The following is a 15,957-nucleotide window of genomic DNA, read 5'->3' on the forward strand; positions in this document are numbered from 1 at the left end:
ATGAGTGTTGTGAATACTAGGTTATTTCTTAGTAGCTGTATAACTAATATGAGTTATTGTTGTTTTACTTACTATGAATCTATTACTGCTGCATAACTTGATATGAATTAGTACTGGTTTATTTACTATATATGTACTACTGCTGCATAAGTATAAAAATTTATAAAGATATGAGTTAAAGTTATAATCAAAGCAAGTTAATGTTGCATAACTTGTAAAAATGTACTTACTATAAATGTACTACTGCTGCATAACTTGTTATACTCGTAATGAAGATTATAGAGATAAGAGTTAAAGTTATAATCAAAGCAAATTAATTAGCTAGTTACCAATCATAATATGCTATATATGTTGACTTCTTGATGAGTTCAGTTATATATATATACATATATATATATATATATATATATATATATATAGCAGCATGTACTTCCATTCATGTAACTTATACAATAATTTAATCTATGCAATCTTTATTAGTATATTCCTTTCTTTTACAAACTCTCTGAACTCGTATCAAATAAATTTGTATCGATTATTTTAGATATTTATGAAAATTTTTAATTAATTATATATTATAATTAATTAAAATCTAAATTAGGTTTCATAAAAATTCAAATTTTAATACTATGTTCCTGGGTAGCAAATGTATGATGACTGATGTGTTACTTAATATGATTATACAATTGCTATGTAGGGATTGTTACCTGCATTGAAGTTAGTTATGCTAAATGCCCATCACCAAAATTGTGTGATGCACATTTGAAAAAAATTTATCAACTATTTTAAAGACCTCTATATTCGGGAGGTGGTTTGGAATTGTGCTAAATGCACCACCATACCAGAATTTAAGGAACAAATGGAAAAGCTCAAGCGAATTAACCGGGGAGAATGGGAGTATCTATTGAAATTTGAGCCACCAACTTAGATAAAGGCCTATTTCTCACATGGACCAAAAGTGGACAACCTCACAAATAACATGTGTGAGGTGTTCAACACGAAGATAGTAAACTATAGAAGCAAGCCTATTCTCACAATGTGTGAAGAAATTAGGTTCTATCTGATGAGGAGGATGATCAAGCATAAGCAGTTACTAGAAAGTTATTCTGGAAAGCTCGCACCTGTTCAGCAGAAGAGGCTGGATCGTCTTATAATGTCCAGCAACAAGTGGCTTGCAGAGTGGACAGGTGATGAGGAACGTAAGAGATTTGAAGTGAGTCGTAAGAATACAAAGGTGGATGTGGATCTCATCAAGCAAACCTGCTCATGCAACAAGTGGCAGCTGATTGGTTAGTTCTAATTAATTGTTAAATCTGTTTTGAATTATATGATTTATTGTTCTGAATTATCTAGTTTACTGTTAACTAGTGCATGATGTTGGTCTGTTTTAGGCATGCCTTGTATCCATGCAGTAGCAGCAATCAGGAAAAGACATGATCAACTGGAAGTATATGTACATCCATGGTTATGCATGGAGTCAATCCATAAGACATATGCACATTCTATTCAACCGGTGACTAGTCAGGAATTCTAGACACGGAGTGAGTATTCAAGACCAGATCTTCCCATCATAAAGAGACCAATAGACAGATCAAAGGTATACAACAGACAAAAAGATACGGCTGAACCAATGATGCAGCAAGGTGCCAAGCTGAAGAGATCCTTTAAGGTAACTTGCAGTAAATGTGGCTCAAAGGGACATAATTACAAGACATGCAAGGGTACTCCATCTAACCCCAACTGAAAACCTAAGACCAAAAAGTCCAAAAAAGGTGGGACAAGTCAGTCACTAGTTGTCCTTCCACTATCACAGTCAGCACCAAAAGATGATGTTAGTATTGTATTTATTCTTAGTAATCTGGATATTTGGTGTATGTCTCTATTTAGTTCAATATTTGAGGATTTATATAGTAATGATCAACATTGGTTAACTTAATTGGACAGGATGCCCCTAACACCCAAACTGCTCCATCTAGCTAGGCTGCATCTAGCCAGGCTCCAGATGTAAGTTTTATATATTATTGTGAAATGTTGACCCTTTAAACTGTTATTTATTCTAAGTCTCATGAATACTGTCTTATGTATCACAACCAGGATCCAAGTGCTGTAACAGCAACACCAAGCCCTGTAACACCAGCTCCCGTGGCAGACCAACTCTAGCCAGGTCGTGTAACCAAAGGTACACCATTTAGGCCTCCACTTTAAGTTCTATCTATAGCTCACCAAACAGTTCAACCAAAAACTTCAAAAATCAGGTCCAAACGGAAGATATTCAGGCCACCTACCCCACTTTGTCCCAGTTTACTCCCACCTCCAAGTTAGCCTGCACTACCACAGCTTCAACCACAAGGTGCTCCACATGGCCCACAACCATCTCAAGTCAGGCCAAGACCGAGTACAGCAGCTTCCAAGGAGACATTGGCAGCAGCAAGCACAGTAACAACAAGACTGTTCAAATTCATTCCTAATCCACCATCCATCAATCCAGACATGAAGAAATATGACACCTTGGATATCCCACTATGCCTTGTAATAGCATTTAGGAAACTTGACTGTGACAACAATATTTTTTTTGGGAGAATTAGGTTTTTTGGAGAAGCTCTTAGGATTTTATAAACTGTTGCAAACTTGTTAGGTGTTTGAGGCTTACTTTTGTGATGTTAAGTTTCATAATACTATACAATTGAACAGATTTGTTCTTTTTGGACAGCTTTTAAAAAATTTGACTGTCACAAACATGTTTACATAACTTTCCATATATGTTATGTGTTCATATGTACAACTTTCATGCCTACTTTCCTCAATCATTCAATGCTTCTTTAGATATTGACAACATAATTTCAACAACCTACTAATATCATAACTTTAATTGCATTTAGATACATAATATAATACATAAATTGTCTAAACAGCATGTTTCAATACACAACAAAAACTTGGATCAACACATTTTTCTACTCTACTTTCTAAAATTCATTTCTCAGTCACTAAATACATAAAAGGCAGCCACAACAGCACATACAATTATAACAACACAACAAGCTAATGTGTTTTTTTCTTCTCTAGCACAGTAACCTTCTCCTCAAGTACAGCCATCCTATGACGAAATCCCTCTTCCTTTTCAACAACTTCTGCCTCTTTCTCAACCAGAGGTCTTTTATTAAAGATGCAACCACTACTTCCAATTCTAGCAAGATGCTCATCGACCCAAAGAAAAAACTTGCAATGCGGTTGGTTTCCTTATCAAAATTCCTAAAATAATGTACTATATCACACCATTCAAATAGAACAAAATTCCTAGGTTTTTTTTATCTTACCTTATAGAATGGACAACCCAAGAAGACTCTGTTTGGGTTGCTGATCGTCCTCGACATATACATTATCGCATAAACTCCACAGAAGCATCTCGGGGCGACATCGTCCTTCAGGTCTCCGTCGTGCACAACACAAGGGTCTGAGCTTGAAGTAGAATTTTTTTCTCTTACTCCCCTGCGGCTTCTTCTCGACGTTGCTGATGCTCCATTAGCAGCCATGGTTGATGCAGGTTGAGCTCCTCACCACTGGCCTCCAGAAAGAAACACAATCAATTTAAGGATTAGGGATGAAAGCAAAACGACGTAGTTTAGTGGTGCAGGGACTTATTTGTCCAATTTTGAAAAGTAGTTTTTCAGTTAACAGTCCAGGTGTCAACTAGTCATTCCACGTCATCCGCACGGGAGCCACGTCAAACTTCTCCGGCGGGTCTAGCAGAGGCAATTCGACGGAGGGACTCATCCATCCAAGATTTATGAAGGTCGGGAATTTAAAAATATTTTCAAATGCTCAGGGACAAAAATGTCCGTGGGGCAAAAGGTCAGGGACCTTTTTTATTTTTTCTGAACTTTCATTGATTAAGCTATTGTATTGGTTTAACCATTTCTGCTTTTTGGTTAAGGACTAATAAAAGTTTAGTTACATCTGATCTTTCTATTGTTTGGTTTTAATATTTTATTCAAAAATATTTTCTATGCTTTTATTTGAGAATTCTCCGACATTTATTTATATACTTAAATATAAAATAGTTAAAGTTTAATTTAACTTTTAATTTTTTTGATATTGTAATTTTGAATAAGTCATTCAAATTTAATAATTTTATTAACTAAAATAATTTTTAATTTAAATAATATTATACTATTATATTTTACTTTTTTATTTATTTTTCTTATTTTATATATTTACAATTATTTTGTTTTATTTTTGTCAATTTTGACATGGTATCAAATTAAATTTATACCAAAATCTCAATTCGTAGAATAAATACCACTTTGTTTAAAACTCGGAACTCGGTCCAAAGTTTACTAAGTGTTTATATTAAAAAGTTAATTGAATTGAAAAGATATGAAACATTACTAATACTAGATTATATCAAATATTGTAAATAATTGTAACAAAGAGAAATACACAAAATAAATGAAATCTTTAAAGAAATGTGAAAGTCAAATAGAAATTAAAAGAATGCAAAATATTTAAAGAAAATAAAATAAAAAAATAAATAAAAAATTGACTCTATACACTCATATATATTTAGATTCTGTAATTTTTCTTAACGTCAATGTGACTTACATTTTATAAAATTTTAGTGTAATTATGAAGTGTTTCGATTTAAAATTTTTTATTTTTCAAAACGTCTTCTATTTATTCGTAATGATGTTAATTTGTTGATGTTTTTTCCTCTTTCCCATGATCTAGTTCCCTTAACTTTTTGTGACCCATGATCTCATTTTGATGACCAATATAAACCTTGTTCTCCAAGCCGAAAATCCCACATCTTCTACTTTATCTTGGTCGCTATGCTTTTACCCTAATAAACTTCAACCTCTGTACTTTTCGACTTGACTCGTCACGCATAGTGTAATTGGCGCTTTTCTTATCATGGTCGAATCACAGTATGACGAATTGTTGTACTAACAACAATATATGATTTTAAAAATGTTTTTATTTTTAGGGCTCAAACCAAAAGTCGGCGAAGCTTTATCCCTTCAGCTTAAGTCTCAAGACACTCTCTCACTATTGATAACACAACTATTAAAAATAAAATTTGGTAAATTGTTTTTAATATGATGCATAAATAAATATATTATAGCAGCATAATAGGAGTTGTGTGAAATATTTTAATATAGGTATCAAAAATTGTAACACTCTACCACATAGAGCTTTATGCTTAAGTCGTAAAACAGAAGTGGTTTGATATTACGACATCTAAAATAAAATATAATACGTTAATAATTGAAATAATGTAGTATTCTAGGAGTCTTGAAGAATAAGTAAAGCGAAATCACAAAATTAAAAAGTAACGCTCAGAAATAAGGATTACTTGCGTGAGAAGAAAGCTAAAGTTCACTAACGTATTGTACAAGAGATAACAGCAGAGGATCAAAGGTACAAAATAACAAGTTCCTAACTCTACCTGCGAAGCTAAGGCTGGCCGGAGGATATTTACATGCGTACATACATATATACATGTCCCAAAATGTCCAAAATATAGAGATAAAACCTGTTCCGAGGGTTACCTGAAACTGTAGGTCGATCTTGGACGAGATCTTCTGTGCTGGTCGGAGCCGACGTGTCCGGCAGGTGTATAGCGGCCGGAGCTGGTGTGTCTGACCCGTGAAATTGAGAATACTACTGATCCCTTGTCATCGAAAGGTGGGGGGTACCTATAAGGGACACCGATGCTTAAGTTAGCAAGGGTATTAAACAGGTATTGAGTAGAATTAGAGTATGAGTTATACCAGGGTGCTCCAATGTATTTATAATGGTGAGGAGTGACCTTCTGTGGATAAGATAAGTTAGTTATCTTATCTTATCTTTATCTTCAAGTGAGGTCATCTTATCTTCAAGGGAACCGCCCTTCTCTCTGTAGGCTTGGGCTGCCTTAGGATTTGGGGCGTGTTCCTCTATTTGTGCCCTTCTTTGGGCTTTCCTGGTGACTTAGCCGAGCTCTTAAGAAAGAGGTCGGGTTGTCCTGACCTGAAGAGGTCGGTCACTTTGTCTGTCGAACATCCCGGGTCGGACAGCTCGACCCAGGGTATGAACAAAACCTTAGCTCTCCTTAACCTCAAAGAGGAAACAAAATAAGCAAGATATGCAGAGAGAAAATTAAGTACATATATATATATATATATATATATATATATATATATATATATATATATATAACTGTACACCAAAATCAAACCCAGAGACTACTTCGCTTCAGAAGTCCAAACGCCAAACGAGGAACTGCTCGACTTGCATCTGAAAAACACAACATTGTATGGAATGAGAATCAGAGGTTCTCAGCATGGTAATGGTGCCACACACATAATATATAAGGTCCTGGGAATGCTAGAGGCAATCCTAGAACGCCGACACTCTGATTATAAAGCTTAAAAGGATTAAACGCAAGCCATAAAAGGTGGTCTTCTAGGACATCTAAGTCTAACTTAACTTAACCATAACTCTAAGTCTTTCCTCCTTTCCTTCATACCTCCATCTCCAATAATTCGCATAGACAAACAAACACACAAGGCAAGCACAGGTAGGAGACAAGTAGTGCAAGTAGCAATTATCACAAGTATCATAACATATTCAGTTAGGCAATCCCAAATAAGACATAGCAAACAAACAAACAAAATGCATATGATGAATGTCTATCCTACTGGCCGTGAGCTCACGTGTCGGTTACTTTGTCAGAACCCGACACATCTGGTAGCTAACCAAAACATTAGTCTCTAGGTTGCGCATCTCCAGTAGGATCATAACGAAGGAGAGTGCCTTTCCACATCGAAGGAGTGTGCCTTTCCACTTTCTCCTGAAGGAACAAATCGAAGGAGTGTGCCTTTCCACCTTGCACGCAGAGAAGAATGCGGCGAAAATAATATGAAGGAGAGTGCTGATAAACCCTAATTTTGTCGTTTATCTTGTGTTGATTTGAGGAGATTTTATCAACTTTTCTCACATTTATTCAATGAAATAGCATGGTTTTGTAAATTCTCCTTTATTTGTGCTTAAGTGTGAAAACATGCTTTTTAGGTCTTAAAATAGCTAAATTTAATTCACCTTGATTCCATTCGATGCCTTGATATGTTTGTTAAGTGATTTCAGGTTTAGAAGACAAAGATTGGATTGAGGGAATGAAGAAAAAGCATGTAAAAATGGAGAACTCATGAAGAAATGAAGGAATCGCAAAGTTGTCAATCCTGACCTCTTCGCACTTAATCAATCATAACTTAAGCTACAGAGGTCCAAATGAGGCAGTTTTAGTTGCGTTGGAAAGCTAACATTCGGGGCTTAAAAATGATATACAATTTGTCATAGTTACTGTTCCGAGGGTTACTTGAAACTGTAGGCCAATCTTGGATGAGATCGTCTGTGTTGGTCGGAACCGGCGTGTCCGGTAAGTGTACGGTGGCCGGAGCTGATGTGTCCGACTTGTTGGACTTGGTAGTGGTGCTGATCCTTCGTTCCCGGAGGGTGGGGGGTACCTGCAAGGGACTCCGATGCTTACGTTAGCAAGGGTATTAAGCAGGTATTGAGTAGAATCAGAGTATGAGTTATACCTGGGTGCTCCAGTGTATTTATAATGGTGAGATGTGACCTTCTGTGGATAAGATAAGTTAGTTATCTTATCTTATCTTTTGAGTGAGGTCATCTTTAAGGGAACCGCCTTTATCTCTATGGGCTTGGGCTGCCCTTTGGATTTGGAACATGTTCCTCTATTTGGGCCCTTTGTTTGGGCTTTCCTGTGACTTGGTCGAGATCTTTGAGAAGAGGTCGGGTTGTCCTGACCTGAAGAGGTCAGTCGCTTTGTCTGTAGAACATCCCGGGTCGGACAGCTCGACCCAGGGTATGAACAGTGCCCCTGCTTGAGCTCGATCTTCTTTTTTGAGGCCGAGTTCTTGACTTCGGTCCTTCTTTGGTGAAGCCGAACTCAAGCATTTTGTCGATTCCTTTGTATCAGCTTTGAATGTAGAACGTTTCCTCTAGAAGACGCGCGCTTTTACACCGGCACTTTTTTTTGGGAACGTGCGAGGTTTTAATGCTTTTAATTTTGAGCATTAATTGCCCCGTTTTCTCCTAGGCTCTTTACTTTGGATTTTGAAAAACCTGAAAACGGTTTCTCTCCTTTGCTCTTTCGTAACTTCTTTCCTCAGTTCTCTCCACTCTCTGCTTCTGTACTTCTGTTTTCCTTTCGTTGCGGCGTTATTTGGTGTTCTCTGGGGCTTGGATCTTGCATTGGTTCCTGCGACATTTACTTTTGTTCGCATTCTTCGTGAGAAGGCATTTTCAGATTTCGTCTTCCCTCTTTGAAGCTTGCTGCTCTTTTCCAGGTTGGTACTAGCTTTTCTTGCTTTTTCCGTGGCTTCGTCTTTAATTTTGGTGAATGTTCTGGTTTTGCATGTTCGAAAGTTTGGATCTTTTTGTGATCTTTTACTTGCTGCTGTGATATGCTTTTCTTATCTTCTTTCTTGTGGTTTTTCTGGAATTTCTGTTGAGGCTTTCTGGTTGCTTTTGGTATTGGTAGAAGATTTGTATCTATTTCTTACTTTTTGGAGATTGTTTCCTGTCTGATCCTTTTTCGAAAAAGGTTGCGTCTTTAATGGTCCCATGCTTTGCTTTGGGAATGTTTTGTTTGGTAGGCTCTGTAATGATTTGCCGTGTTTTTTCTTTGATGAAAAGTGCTTGTTGTTTTGAATCCTTTTTTAAGAAATGCTTGGGATGTGATCCGAAAACCTTGCAATGTTGCTGCCTCCAAAGGATTCCCCGAGACTTTTGGTTTGAGTCTTGGGGTTTTTCCTTTTCTTGCTTTTCATTACCTCAGAAGTATTGACCGAGTTGTTTTCCCCTTTGTCCGAGATGTTTGTAGTAACCTCATTTTCTTTTCTTACTTGTAGGATTTAGTTGGCCTCATGTCTTCTCGCAATAACATTGTAGAGATGTCTTCCAGAGTTTCCGAGGGGATGTCCGATTGGCTGGACTCCCTTGTTTTGTTGTGTGTTTCCGTTGTGGATGCTGAATTTTGCACAGAGCTGAGGAAGCGTCATAGGATTTGTGGTAACAATGCTTGCGAGGGGATTATGAGCTTGTTGCTCCTGATTCTGATGAGAGGGTTTGCTTTCCGACTTCCATTGAGGGGGAGCGTCCCTTCTTTTATGCTTATGAATACTTTTTCAGCCAGTTGAATGTTACTTTTCCTTTTACTGCTTTTGAAACCGACCTGTTGTGGTCGTGTAATATTGCTCCATCCCAGCTTCACCCCAATTCCTGGGGTTTTATTAAAATTTTTCAACTTCTCTGCCGTGAAATAGATGTAACACCTTCCCAGACTCTGTTTCTTTACTTGTTTGTTTCCGCCAAGCCTGGCGGTTCTTCAAAAAAGAAGGCTTCTTGGGTTTCCTTCAGGTCCGCCCAGGGCCACAAAGTTTTTGCTATGTATGATGAGTCCTTTAAGGATTTCAAGAATTACTTCTTTAAGGTTCGTGCTGTCGAGGGGGCCCGCCCCTTTTTTCTTGACGAAAATGATGAGCCTTCTTTCCCTCTAGAGTGGCAGAGGGATGTGAGAGTGTCTCGTTATACTTGGGAGATGCTTGCTGATGTTGAGCGTGCTTTTGTTGTTGTTCTTGAGGATCTATGGGGGAAGCCGCCCCATCTTGATACAAAAAGGTTTTTGAATGACCCATCCTTGGTTCGGACTATTTTGGGTATTTGTCTGACTTGTTTCTGTACTTATTTCCTTTTTCTTCCTCTTTTGTAACTCTTTGTCGTGACTGTTTTTGTGTTTTGTAGAGATGTCAAAGAATAACGACTCTATGAAGGCCTTCAAAAGGGCAAAGAAGGCAACTGCTGCTCTGAACATCTCGGCCAAGGTGGCCGGCGAGGGATCTTCACAGGTCCCCCTGAAGCCCCCTGTGCCGAGTTCCCTTGGGCCGAGGAAAGTAATTCCTACTCCCCCGTTTCATCAAGTCGATCCTCCTCAAACTTCTGCTGCTGCTTCTGGTGCCCCACCTTTGAAAAAGCAAAAAACATCCGAACCCTTTAACTTGGATGCTCCAGACTTTGATGCCATTGAATTTGTTGACCAGCAAATTGCCCGCTATGGTGGGCTTTCTATGGACGACGTGTCTCTTTTAAAGCATTTGTATTTTATTACCCAAAATAGTGTGAAGATGGCCCACATGGGTGCGGCTATTTTTCGAACAATTCAGGGGATTCCAGTTCATGCTACCAAATCTTTTATGGAGGAGGCCAAGTCAGAGTTTGATCGAATCAAGGGTCTGAAGGAGGAGTTGGAGGTGAAGTTGGCCAAGGCGGAGAAGGAACTGGAGGGTGAGAAGGCCAGCTCTATTGCCCTTGCCGCTTCTCTGAAGCTGGCTGAAGACATGGCTTTGAAACATAAGGATAGCTATGTCTCGGCTTATAGGGAATTGATGCGTCTTCGGGAGGAGTTGGAAACAGCTCGGGTTAATTATGGTGAGCTTCAGGGTCACCTTGTGGGTAGCGTAACTGCTGCCTCCGAGAACCTGATGGAGCAGTTCCGGGTTGTTGCTCCTGATGCCGACTTGACTCTCATCAGCCTGGATAATGTCGTGAGAGATGGTAAGATTGTCCCTGATGACCAGGATGATGAAGAGACTGATCCTTCTCCAGTGCCTCCTCTTAAGGTATCGACCTCCTCTGTTCCTCCTGTTACATCTGATCCGGATTGCCAGATTCTGAACCGGGATGATGGAACCGTAGATGCCGTGCCCCTTCAGACTCGTTCGCCCTCTCCTCAAACTGATGTTGCCGGGAAAGCTCCTGATCTTTAGCTGATCTTTTTCTGGATATTTTGTGTAAATAGCCTGGTTTGTGGGCTTTTGAACTTTGTTTTGATTGATGCTTCTAGTTGTCTGTCTTGAAACTCTTTTTGAAAACAAAAGTAGCTTCTGAGGTTGGTTTTGTGGTGACCTCTTGAAGCTTTTGTCGTATTATGCATGATATCTGTTGAAATTTTGCTGTTCTGTCCTCTTTAGGTTGTTTGCGTGCTTTATCGTTTGTAGCTTGGATCCTTTTGAGGCCGTGCCTGTGGGGGGTCCGACTTGTTTCTTGGTTTCCTCGCTCTTTGTTTGTATTTTTAGCGCCTTATGACTGGTTTCTTTATGTAGGTCCCCCTCAAAAAGTTATTTTTATGATCCCCTTTTCTGGGCCTTTACTCGGTCTTTTTCAGGGATTATGTTGATAACTTTTTAGTGGTAGGAGTCCGACTTGATTATGTTGGTCTCCTTTAAGTTATTTTTCGTAGTCCTCTTTTTTTGGATCTTTGTCAGATCTCTTTCAGGGACTATGATGAGCGGATAATTTATACGCTTTTTGGCATTGTTTTTAGGTAGTTTTTAGTAAGTTCAAGCTACTTTTAGGGATGTTTTCATTAGTTTTTATGTTAAATTCACATTTTTGGACTTTACTATGAGTTTTTGTGTTTTTCTATGATTTCAGGTAATTTCTGGCTGAAATTGAGGGACTTGAGCAAAACTCTGAAAAAGGCTGACAAAAGGACTGCTGATGCTGTTGGAATCTGACCTCCCTGCACTCGAAATGGATTTTCTGGAGCTACAGAACTCCAAATGGCGCGCTCTCAACGGCGTTAGAAATTAGACATCCATAGCTTTCCAGAAATATATAATAGTCCATACTTTATTCGGAAATTGACGACGTAACTTGGCATTGAACGCCAAGTACATGCTGCTGTCTGGAGTTAAACGCCAGAAACACGTCATGATCCGGAGTTGAACGCCCAAAATACGTTATAACTTGGAGTTCAACTCCAAGAAAAGCCTCAGCTCGTTGATAGATCAAGCTCAGCCCAAGCATACACCAAGTGGGCCCCGGAAGTGGATTTATACATCAATTACTTACTCATGTAAACCCTAGTAGCTAGTCTAGTATAAATAGGATAAGTTACTATTGTATTAGACATCTTTTGACAGTTTAATCTTTTGACTTTGTAGTCTTTGATCATTCGGTCTCTTGATCATTCAGGGGGGCTGGCCATTTGGCCATGCCTGAACCTTTCACTTATGTATTTTCAACGGTGGAGTTTCTACACACCATAGATTGAGGGTGTGGAGCTCTGCTGTACCTCAAGTTTCAATACAATTACTATTACTTTCTATTCAATTCTCTTTTATTCTTATTCCAAGATATACGTTGCACTTCAACTTGATGAATGTGATGATCCATGACACTCATCATCATTCTCACCTATGAACGCGCGTGATTGACAACCACTTCCGTTCTACCTTAGGCCGGGCGCATATCGCTTAGATTCCCCAACAGTATCTTCGTGGTATAAGCTAGATAGATGGCGGCATTCATGAGGATCCGGAAAGTCTAAACCTTGTCTATGGTATTCCGAGTAGGATTCTGGGATTGAATGACTATGACGAGCTTCAAACTCCTGAAGGCTGGGCATGATGACAAACGCAAAAGAATCAAGGGATTCTATTCCAACCTGATTGAGAACTGACAGATGATTAGCCGTGCTGTGACAGAGCATAGGAACGTTTTCACTGAGAGGATGGGATGTAGCCATTGACAACGGTGATGCCCTACATACAGCTTGCCATGGAAAGGAGTAAGAAGGATTGGATGAATGTAATAAAAAAGTAGAGATACGAGAGAAGCACAGCATCTCCATACGCCTATCTGAAATTTTCACTATTGATTTACATAAGTATTTCTATCCTTTTTATTTTCTATTTATTATTAATTTTCGAACTCATCATAAACCAATTTAATCTGCCTAACTGAGATTTACAAGGTGACCATAGCTTGCTTCATACCAACAATCTCTGTGGGATCGACCCTTACTCACGTAAGGTATTACTTGGATGACCCAGTACACTTGCTGGTTTAGTTGAACGGAGTTGTGGAAAGAAAAAGCTTCTCTAACAGTGCCTAGAACTCTTGTATCACAATTTCGTCCACCAAGTTTTGGTGCCGTTGCCGGGGATTGTTCGAGTATGGACAACTGACGGTTCATCTTGTTGCTCAGATTAGGTAATTTTCTTTTCAAAAGTTTTTTAAAAATCTTTTTCAAAATTTTTCTTTTCTTTTTCATTTTTCCAAACTTTATTTTCGAAAAATATAATAAAAATACAAAAAAATCATAAAATCATAAAAATCAAAAATATTTTTTGTTTCTTGTTTGAGTCTTGAGTCAATTTTTAAGTTTGGTGTCAATTGCATGTTTTTAAAATTTATGCATTATTTTCGAAAATTACATGCATTCATAGTGTTCTTCATGATCTTCAAGTTGTTCTTGACAAGTCTTCTTGTTTGATCTTGATGATTTCTTGTTTTGTGTTGTTTGTTTTTTTACATATGCATTTTTCGTTTGTTAGCGTCCATGCATTAAAGATTTGTAAGTTTGGTGTCTTGCATGTTTTCTTTGCATCAAAAATTTTTCAAAATTATGTTCTTGATGTTCATCATGATCTTCAAAGTGTTCTTGGTGTTCATCTTGACATTCATAGTGTTCTTGCATGCATCTTGTGTTTTGATCCAAAATTTTCATGTTTTGGGTCATTTTTGTGTTTTTCTCTCTCATCAAAAAAAAAAAAAAATTCAAAAATCAAAAAAATATCTTTTCCTTTTTTATCTCCTAATTTTCGAAAATTTGAGTTGACTTAGTCAAAAATTTTCAAAATTAGTTGTTTCTTACAAGTCAAGTCAAATTTTCAATTTTAAAAATCTTATCTTTTCAAAATCTTTTTCAAAAATTATATCTTTTTCATTTTTTTCTATTTTTCGAAAATTTCAAAAATCTTTTTCAAAATTTTTTCAAAATCTTTTTCTCATCTTTATATCATATTTTTGAAAATTCACTAATAATTAATGTGATTGATTCAAAAATTTGAAGTTTGCTACTTTCTTGTTAAGAAAGGTTCAATCTTTAAGTTCTAGAATCTTATCTTGAAGTTTCTTGTTAGTGAAGTAAGTAATTTTAAATCTTTTTATCTTTTATCATATCTTTTTCAAAAATTTTATCTTTTTCAAAATTTGATTTCAAAATATCTTATCTAACTTCTTATCTTCTTATCTTTTTCAAATTTGATTTTAATATCTTTTTCAATCAACTAACTAACTTTTTGTTTGTTTCTTATCTTTTTCAAAACCACCTAACTACTTTTCCCTCTCTAATTTTCGAAAATATATCATCTCTTTTTCAAAAATTCTTTTGTTTTAAATTTTAATTTTAATCTTATCTTATCTCTAATTTTCGAAAATTACTAACCCCTTTTTAAAATTATTTTCGAAATTCTCCATCTCCTTTCTTATTCTATTTAATTATTTATTTGCTAACACCTCTCTTCACCTCTCTTCATCTCAAGATCCGAACCCAATCTATCCCTTGAGTTTGGATTCTTCTTCACTCTTCTCCCCTTTCTTCTTCTACTAACATAAAGGAATCTCTATACTGTGACATAGAGGATTCCTCTTCTTTTCTTGTTTTCTTCTCTTTCATATGAGCAGGAATAAGGAAAAAGGCACTCTTGTTGAAATTGATCCAGAACCTGAAAGGACTCTGAAGAGAAAATTAAGAGAAGCTAAATTACAACAATCTAAAGGTAACCTTTCAGAAATATTAGAACAAGAGAAGGAGATGGCAGCCGAAAATAATAATAATGCAAGGAGAATGCTTGGTGACTTCACAAAGCCAACGTCCAAGTTCGATGGAAGAAGCATCTCCATTCCTGCCATTGGAGCCAACAACTTTGAGCTGAAACCTCAGTTAGTTGCCTTAATGCAACAAAACTGCAAGTTTTATGGACTTCCATCTGAAGATCCTTATCAGTTTTTAACTGAGTTCTTGCAGATCTGTGAGACTGTAAAGACGAATGGAGTTGATCCTGAAGTCTACAGACTCATGCTTTTCCCTTTTACTGTAAGAGACAGAGCTAGAATATGGTTGGATTCACAACCCAAGAGATAGCCTGGACTCCTGGGATAAGCTAGTCACTGCCTTCTTGGATAAATTCTTTCCTCCTCAGAAGCTGAGCAAGCTAAGAGTGGATGTTCAAACCTTCAAACAAAAAGATGGTGAATCCCTCTATGAAGCTTGGGAAAGATACAAGCAGCTGACCAAAAGATGTCCATCTGACATGTTTTCAGAATGGACCATATTAGATATATTCTATTATGGCCTATCTGAATTTTCGAAAATGTCATTGGACCATTCTGCAAGTGGATCAATTCACCTAAAGAAAACACCTGCAGAAGCTCAAGAACTCATTGACATGGTTGCAAACAACCAATTCATGTACACTTCTGAGAGGAATTCCGTGAATAATGGGATACCTCAAAAGAAAGGAGTTCTTGAAATTGATGCTCTGAATGCCATATTGGCTCAGAACAAAGTGTTGACTCAACAAGTCAACATGATCTCTCAAAGTCTGAATGGATGGCAAAATGCATCCAACAGTACTAAAGAGACATCTTCTGAAGAAGCTTATGATCCTGAGAACCCTGCCATGGCAGAGGTTAATTACATGGGTGAACCCTATGGAAACACCTATAACTCATCATGGAGAAATCATCCAAATTTCTCATGGAAGGATCAACAAAAGCCTCAACAAGGCTTTAACAATGGTGGACGCAATAGGCTGAGCAATGGCAAGCCTTTTCCATCATCTTCTCAGCAACAGACAGAGAATTCTGAACAAAACGCTTCTAATTTAGCCAATCTAGTCTCTGATCTGTCAAAGGCCACCTTCAGTTTCATGAGTGGAACAAGATCCTCCATCAGAAATTTGGAGGCACAAGTGGGCCAGCTGAGTAAGAAAATCATTGAAACTCCTCCCAGTATTCTCCCAAGCAATCCAGAAGAAAATCCAAAAGGAGAGTGTAAGGCCATTAATATAATCAATATGGCCGAATGCACAAGGAAGGAGGAGG

At 37.5% G+C, this 15,957-nt stretch overlaps 1 long non-coding RNA gene across 1 annotated transcript; it reads left to right on the forward strand.

Annotated features, from left to right (window-relative positions):
* Positions 1-980: 980 nt before the first annotated feature.
* Positions 981-2,664, forward strand: LOC140175484 (uncharacterized). The gene is made up of 4 exons (XR_011866298.1): positions 981-1,289; positions 1,392-1,831; positions 1,945-2,004; positions 2,095-2,664. It is a non-coding gene; the product is annotated as an uncharacterized lncRNA (long non-coding RNA).
* Positions 2,665-15,957: the final 13,293 nt, after the last annotated feature.

The sequence above is a fragment of the Arachis hypogaea genome, chromosome 10 (assembly GCF_003086295.3).
Source record: "Arachis hypogaea cultivar Tifrunner chromosome 10, arahy.Tifrunner.gnm2.J5K5, whole genome shotgun sequence".
Taxonomy (NCBI): Eukaryota; Viridiplantae; Streptophyta; class Magnoliopsida; order Fabales; family Fabaceae; genus Arachis; species Arachis hypogaea.